At 40.0% G+C, this 7,958-nt stretch overlaps 1 non-coding gene across 1 annotated transcript; it reads left to right on the top strand.

The window, feature by feature from the left end:
• Positions 1–3,833: 3,833 nt before the first annotated feature.
• On the top strand, positions 3,834–3,940 carry LOC118490841. The gene has a single exon (XR_004890066.1). It is a non-coding gene; the product is annotated as a small nucleolar RNA R71 (small nucleolar RNA).
• The last annotated feature ends 4,018 nt before the right edge of the window (positions 3,941–7,958 follow it).

Here is a 7,958-nt window from a genome sequence, read left to right as displayed (position 1 = left end):
GATCTCTTGTTTTTGCTTGGGAAGATGTTGTCGAGGGGTCGGGCATGCCACGTTTATTTCTTTTCTTGTATTTATGTTAGATTTGGCTGCATTTTTGCTTCTTTTGTTCATTTACGCTCATTTAATCATGAAAATACAAAAGGAAGACAAAAGCACACTTTTCCTAACATTAGTACTAAAAAGGGTTAGTTTTATGCCTCATTTGATGTAATTTATATGTTTCATTTTACACACACTAAATACCCCCACACTTGAATCGTTGCTTGTCCTCATGCAAAACTCTTTTTAATGTGGCTTGCACACCCAAATGGAATGGGTAGAAGGGAAGTTTTGGGCTTGTCTTGAGTGTCGGGATTCCAAGATCTTTATTAGGCTTTATTTTTGAGCTATTTACAATCCTATTCGTTATGATTTATTTAGAACGTTTCATAAGAGAAATTACTTATTTGGGCATAACATGCCTCTTTAAAATTCCATTTATATACAAGTTCACATACCTCACGGGAGATCACTAACACTCGGTCGAAGATGTATTTTTGTGAAACACTCGAGACCGGCATGGAACTTACTTCTACCATATGCTTGCCAAGCAATCAATCCTCCTCCTTTTTAACTATAAACCTTTGTAAATATCAAGAGGACTTGGGAAGGGTTAGGCTTGGGTTAAAGATAGGTGGTTTTGGGTTAGTGGTTAGTAAAAAAAACTAAAAGCGTAAAAAGCGTCGGTCGTCGTAAAACTTTTTGTTTTTGTGACTTTTATGCTTGCCAAGCAATCAATCCTCCTCCTTTTTAACTATAAACCTTTGTAAATATCAAGAAGACTTGGGGAATGGTTAGGCTTGGGTTAAAGGTAGGTGGTTTTGGGTTAGTGGTTAGTAAAAAAAACTAAAAGCGTAAAAAGCGTCGGTCGTCGTAAAACTTTTTGTTTTTGTGACTTTTATTCAAACAAAATATCTTCAAACCAAGTTTTTTTGAGGAACTTGTTTGTTTATTGCTAGACTTTTTTGTATAAGGAATGTCACATGAAGACCGAGCTTTTTACTAAAATAAAGGGTTTAAAAAAATAAAAAGGGTTTTTGGTGGGTAAAGGGGTGTTTGTTTTGTGGGTTAGAAATAAAAAGGTTTAGGCTCAAATGGGTTAACTAGGGGGATTTTGGGTAGGTGGTAAATAAATGAAAAATAATGGTGTTGAAAAGAAAAAGGGTTAGTCCTAATGCCTCCATCATTTACTTACTTGGGTTTAAGTTGATAAGGACCGGGAATGTATCGTTATGGCAAGTTCTAGAGTCGTAAGAAACCAGGCGGCTATTCACACAAGAAACGAAAAATGAGCATTTAGTTTACAGATGTGTATTTGTATGCTCAATAAAGGTTCAAAACTCACTTTTTGTGGAAATGGGTTTATTAATGTGATCAAGTATATATACTCAAATTTTAACTAGATTTGTCATGCCGTTTCATAATTTTCTTATGTTGGTTCTTTCTATCACGATGCTATTGGTTGTAAATTTGTAAAAATATAACATTTTTAGAACTTGTTATTCCCAAATTAAACCAAGACAAGTAAAAAAAAATGAAAAATTTTTGGGGTGATTAGCGGTTCCAATAGAGTTTTGTGTAAGACTTGTAATTAGGACTTGCAAGATTCAAGGTTTTAGCATCCCCCCACACTTAAATTACACATTGTCCTCAATGTGTCCCAAAAATAAATTTTCAGGTTGATTGAATGCGTAAAAAGGTGTTTAAAAAAAATTTATGTTACTGGGCGTCTGGACATGGGCCCGTGTTGACCGGGCACGGCCCTGTGTTCAGATTGCCGGTATCAGAAAGTAACAGAAGGCTGGGCATGGGGGCGTGTTTAGCGAACACGCCCCGTGTCCGGATACCTGAACATGGCGTTTTTTTTCTGCAGACCCTTGAGCACGGCCCCGTGCTGAACTTGCTGTAATGAAGAAAAAATGTCGGGCGGCTCTGTTTTTGTGCATGGGGTATGGGTTCATGCTTCCCTTAGTATCCTTCACCATCCCGAGTGTGTTTTATTCCTAAAAAATAAAACTAAACTAGAAAGCATAAAATTTAATCTAATCTAAACTAAACTAAGGATAGTTCCGCGGAATGCCTTCGCGGTGCGCCACGTTTATAAGGGTCCTTGGCTAGACCCAAAGTCAGTCATATGTTACCCAAGTGGGATGGTTTGCATCCCATGTTGCACCGTCGGAGAGCATCATCCAAACTTGAGTCTATAACTTTCATGTAGTTGATCGGGTCGTCATCTTCTACTCTTTTTCCAACCCCAAACTTCATCTCCTTGTCCCCAACCCTCAATGTTAGTGTCCCACCATTCATGTCTACCATTGCGTGGGCCGTGGCCAGGAATGGTCTTCCTAAGATGAGTGGCACTTCGTATCTTCCTCCATATCTAGTATGACAAAGTCGGCCGGAAAGACAAAGTCTCCGACTTTTACCAATAGATTTTTGGCGACACCTTGTGGATATTTAATGGACCTATCGGCGAGTTGTATGCTCATTTTTGTTGGGCTTGTTTTCCCTAGTCCGAGTCGGTCGAACATTGATGCGGGCATGAGGTTGATGCTAGCCCCAAGATCGGCTAGTGCATTGCGTATGGGTGATTCCCCAATCGAACAAGGGATGGTGAAGCTTCCGGGATCGATCTTCTTTTGTGGGAGTTTGTTGAGTAGTAAGGCGGAGCATTCTTCACTTAAATTAACTAATTGCAACGATTCAATTTTCATTTTGTGAGTGAGAAAGTCTCTCATGAATTTTGAATACTTAGGCATTTGGGTTAGGACTTCTACAAATGGAATATTGACATGCAATTGTTTTAGTAGATTTACAAATTTTGTGAATTGCTCATCGATCTTTCGGCGAAGTAACCGACCTGGATAAGGTACCGGAGGATTCTTGGGGGGCTCTTGGCTTGGTGGAGGAGTCATCTCTTTTTGGGGTGTTGATGAAGTTGCGGTTTGGTTGGATGGACTCTCTTCAGTTGGAGGTAGCGGAGCCTCCTCGGGGCCTACGGTACGGTTTCTCAATGTGATGAGATGTACTTGCGCCTTTGGGTTTGTTTCGGTATTGCTGGGTAACGCGCCTTGTGGTCTCTCGGAGAAATTTTGAGCTAGTTGATTTAATTGTTTTTCAATGTTTTGAATGCTAGCTTGTTGATTTCTAAAATTCGATTCTATATGTTGAAATCGATCCGAGTTTTTCTTATCAGTGTCAGAGATGAGGCGTGAGATAGTGTCTTCAAGCCTCTCTTATCCACCTTGTTGTTTTTGAGAGAAATTTTGTGACTCATTACGTGGTTGTTGAAAGTTTGTTCGTGGATTTTGATTTTGTTGATTACTACTATTGCCAGGTTCTCTCCAACCAAGGTTAGGGTGGTTACGCCATCATTGGTTGTAGGTACCTGTCAGAGGACCTGACGGCCTAGGTCTATTATCTATGTAGTTTACCGTTTCCGTTAGATTATCCATTTCTTTCATACAACTCCAATTTTCTTGTGGTCTAGGACACCCTTCACAAGCCATAACCGACGCCCTTTGTTCCATCTCTAACTTTTTGATCTTTGAAGAAAGGGCCTCGATTTGGGCTTGTAAAAAGTGCTTTCCTCAACCTAATGGGCGCCCGGGGCAATAGATTTAGTGCCTCGGGGAGTGTGCCACTGAAAATTGTTTTGAGCAATTTTCTCAATTTGATTATAAATTTCATTTGGGCGGCGATTACCTAAAAGTCCCCCTGAGCTAGAGTCAAGTGTTTGTCTTATGTATGGCAACAACCCATTATAGAAAGTGGATACTTGTTGCCATACCGCAAGACCATGATGAGGACACTTTCTTAGTAGCTCCTTGAACCTTTCCTAAGTTTCATATAAGGATTCCCCATCCTTTTGTGAGTATGTATTAATTCTAGTCATTAATTTAGCCGTTTTAGAAGGAGGGAAATACTTATACAGAAACTTTTGGTCTAGTTCATCCCAGGTGTTTACCGAACCAACTGGGAGGGTGTAAAGCCAAGCCTTAGCTCGGTCTTTTAGTGAAAATCGGAACATTCGAAGGCAGGTGGCGTCGTTTGATGCTCCGTTGATCCGAAAAGTATCACATATTTCCAAGAAGTTAGTAATATGTAAATGGGGATCTTCGTCCACAAGCCCATGGAAGGTTGCGGAGTTTTGGAGCATTTGCATCAAATGCGGTCGAAGTTCGAAGTTGTTAGCATCAACATTCGGTGCATTGATAGCGGCGCCGAAATTACGTACTGTGGGCCGTAGGTAATCCATTGGGGTACGTTGATCCACCATCGGAAGTGGGTCCCTTGAAACTTTCTCTTGACTTTTAGCTTTAAGTTTTTTTCTTAGAAAGCGTTCGGGTTCGTCTAAAGGCTCTTTTATGTCTTTACTGGAACTGGAGCTCATGCACTACGTAGGAAGTTCAGGTGTGGCACCTGGGTTCCAAGTCTTGCGATAAAAACAAAAATATTGTTGGTCGGAAGTTTCACCACGGCCCCGTGCTCAGCTGAACACGGCCCCGTGGTCGGAAGTACAGTGATTATTTTCCGGATCCCTGTTACTAGAGAGTTCGACACGGCCTCGTGCTGCACCAACACGGCCCCGTGCTCAGCTCTCTGTAACTCGGAAAATAAAAACTGCCAGTAACAATGCAGGGCACGGCCCATGTCCGACCAGGCACGGCCCCGTGCTGTAGTCTGTAGAAGCTGAAAATTTAAGAAAAATCCTAAAAAAAATAGAAAAATAAGAAAAATGATTAGGCCGTTGATTCCTAACTTTCTTAAAATTCTTGTATCCCCGGCAACGGCGCCAAAAACTTGATGTGTGCGGTGTGTTATATAATTTTAATTGTATTTTTAGCCCTTTTTAACACTTTAGTCAAGTTTTAAGTTTATAAACACGATATTCTACTAACACTAAACACACATATTGGCAAGTACACCCATCGTGAGCGTAGTGTAGCGTTGGTAAAATACCAAGGTCGTCCAAGGACACAAGAGCTTTTAATACTGGTTTATCCTCAACGTCCAATCAAATCAAAATTTTAGAAAAAAGGTTTTAACATGAAAATAAAAACTAAAAAGGCTGAAAATAAAATAAGATAAAAACAGATAGACAAGATGAATCACTTGGATCCGACTCGCCTTTAGTGTAACCTTTGATGATTTCTGCACTTTGGCACTTTTTAAGAGATTATCTTAGTTATAGTAGTAGGCCCCTCTTTTGAAGGTGACGTTACCCTCAACCCAGTAGTTTGAGTCAGCAAGGATACAATCCTAAAGGGTTGGAATATTGAAAGATAATTAATTAAGTTATTAATGCATAATGTGGTAGGCCCTTCTTTTGAAGGTGACGTTACCCTCGGCTAAGTGGCTTGAGTTAGCAGGGATACAATCCCAAGTAGCCAGGTTAATGTACTAATTATAGTTTACATATGAGGGGATCAAGCCATTCGCACCCCCGCCATCCAATACCAGTGGGTATTGAAGGAGGTCCTAGTAAGCTTGACCCAGGTCCTTGCAGGATCTATACACTGAACAAGGCAAGAACCTTACCAAACCATTCCCTTAACCCCCGACCAGGTAGCCAACATATCTCTATATAGACCATAGAGACATGAATGGTGTAAATCTTTTATTTTATATAGACAGTAAAATAACGCCAAGACACCACGGACAAATGATAAGGAAGTTTCACCTTCAACATAAAAAACTAGTTATTAAAGTCACTAATACAAAACCAAATAAAAAGTGAGAAAAGATTAAAAATCAAAAGTATTACAATAAATGCTTGTCTGCACCAAGTGATGTAAAAGACTTAGGCAAACATGGCCTTTGATTGTCCAGAACTCTTACTATTAATCTTGGATGCCGAGACTACTACACACACTCTATGATGGATGATGGATGATGGTGGTGGATGTGGGTTGTAGTGGTGGTGGAGTGTGGGTGAAGTGGGAGAGAGGTGGTTTGCCAAGGGATGATTTAGAAGTGAACCAAGCACCTCTATTTATAGCCTGTATAGAGGCCCGGACACGGCCCCGTGTCCATTGGGCACGACCCCGTGTCCATCCACTTTCTCTTTTTTCATTAATTGCAGTTTGCCTGTATTAGCTCCACACGCCCCCGTGTCCGCTGGGCACGGCCCCGTGTGCATAAGCGTATCTGTACTATCAAGATTTGCTTGGATTCTGCGAATCTTAGCGTTGACCACGGCCGTGTTGAGCTGGGCACGCCCCCGTGTTGGGAAATAGAAGCTTCTACAACTTTGTCTTTTCTGCAGACACTTGAGCACGCCCCCGTGTCCGCTGGGCACGGGGCCGTGTTCATCCTTCTGATCTCTTGTTTTTGCTTTGGAAGATGCTGTCGAGGGGTCGGGCATGCCACGTTTATTCCTTTTCTTGTATTTATGTTAGATTTGGCTGCATTTTTGCTTCTTTTGTTTATTTACGCTCATTTAATCCTGAAAATACAAAAGGAAGACAAAAACACACCTTTCCCAACATTAGTACTAAAAAGGGTTAGTTTTATGCCTCATTTGATGTAATTTATATGTTGCATTTTACACACATCACGTACAACATATGTTGTGCTGGTTGTTGAAATCAGAACTCTTTTCCGGCACATATAATACCCGTCATAAAGTATTGCACGTAGATAGAGAAATATATGACATTGAAAAAATTATTCTAACACATTACACATGACAACTTTCATCCGGATGCACTAATCTCCGGATGGACAATTTACCCGGATGACCAAATTCTCCGAATGCACATTTATTACCGGATGGACGACAGTTAATGAATGGACATTAACGAATGGGCACTTTTAACGGTGAAAATTTATAAATGGCCAATTAACAAATTAGTTCAACAAGTTTTAACCTATGAACATATCAAACAAATAACTATACTAACTTATCAAGCCTATCCGTCCGAATGACCCTATCCGTAACTCCATTCGGAGTTTCAACAAGTTGAACATTTAAAGATCAAAGTTTAAATTTTGTTAGAAATCATCAAATTGGAAGTTGGGATATATGATTCAAGTGCCGATTTAAGAATTTCTAGTCTCAATTTCATGATTTGATCACCCAAAAACCCTAGATCTAAGATTAAGCGCCGACAATTCTTCCGAATCAAAATTTATGAATCTAAACACTGAAAATTGAATCTCTACCTTAACCATTGTAGATGTTGTGCAAGCCAACACCCCTAGGTAAAAATTTTGTTAGAGTTTTGCTTAGAAATGGCTTGAAATTTTTCAGAGAAAAAAAATGGTTTTTCTCTAACTTAGAAAGTTCCGAATGAGCATTACATCTTCGGATGGCCTATTTATACCCGATACCCATTCGCCTGGATGGGCAAAATTTCTCCGGATGAGCATTAGGCCTCCATTCGACCGAATGGGCAAGTGCATTCGTCCGGATGGCCCTTGTTTTTCCAAACTTTTTACTTTTTTTTTTTAATTTTTATCAGATTTTAGTATCCACTCAAGTATCCAGGTCCAAGTTAATGACCCAGGTTACTCGATTTTCGACCAAGTCCAAGTTAATGACCTTGGTTGACCCGATTTATGAACCATCTGACGTTTTTGTTCAATTTTGCCAAAAATTACAAGCTTTAACTTAATGAACTTGTTCAACTTTTCATTTTTCCAACATTTTCATATTAGCTCCCACCCAGATTGTTCAAGATCTGCTCTGCACCTCAGATTCTGAAGATCAGCTTTCCAACACTGGTTTGTCGAAAATAAAGCAAAAATAAAATCTTTTTTGTATTTTACCATGAAGAGAGGTAGAGGATGGATGTTCTATTCTGAACTTGAGAAGGAAGTCAAGAACAACTTCCCTACCATGAAGATTGTTGAATCAGAGATCAGAAGAAACCCTGGTGTTCGTGACCCTTTCACCAAGAGAACAGTTAATCTGT

The sequence above is a fragment of the Helianthus annuus genome, chromosome 3, assembly GCF_002127325.2.
Source record: "Helianthus annuus cultivar XRQ/B chromosome 3, HanXRQr2.0-SUNRISE, whole genome shotgun sequence".
NCBI lineage: Eukaryota > Viridiplantae > Streptophyta > Magnoliopsida > Asterales > Asteraceae > Helianthus > Helianthus annuus.
This window is presented reverse-complemented; position numbering and strand designations above follow the sequence as displayed.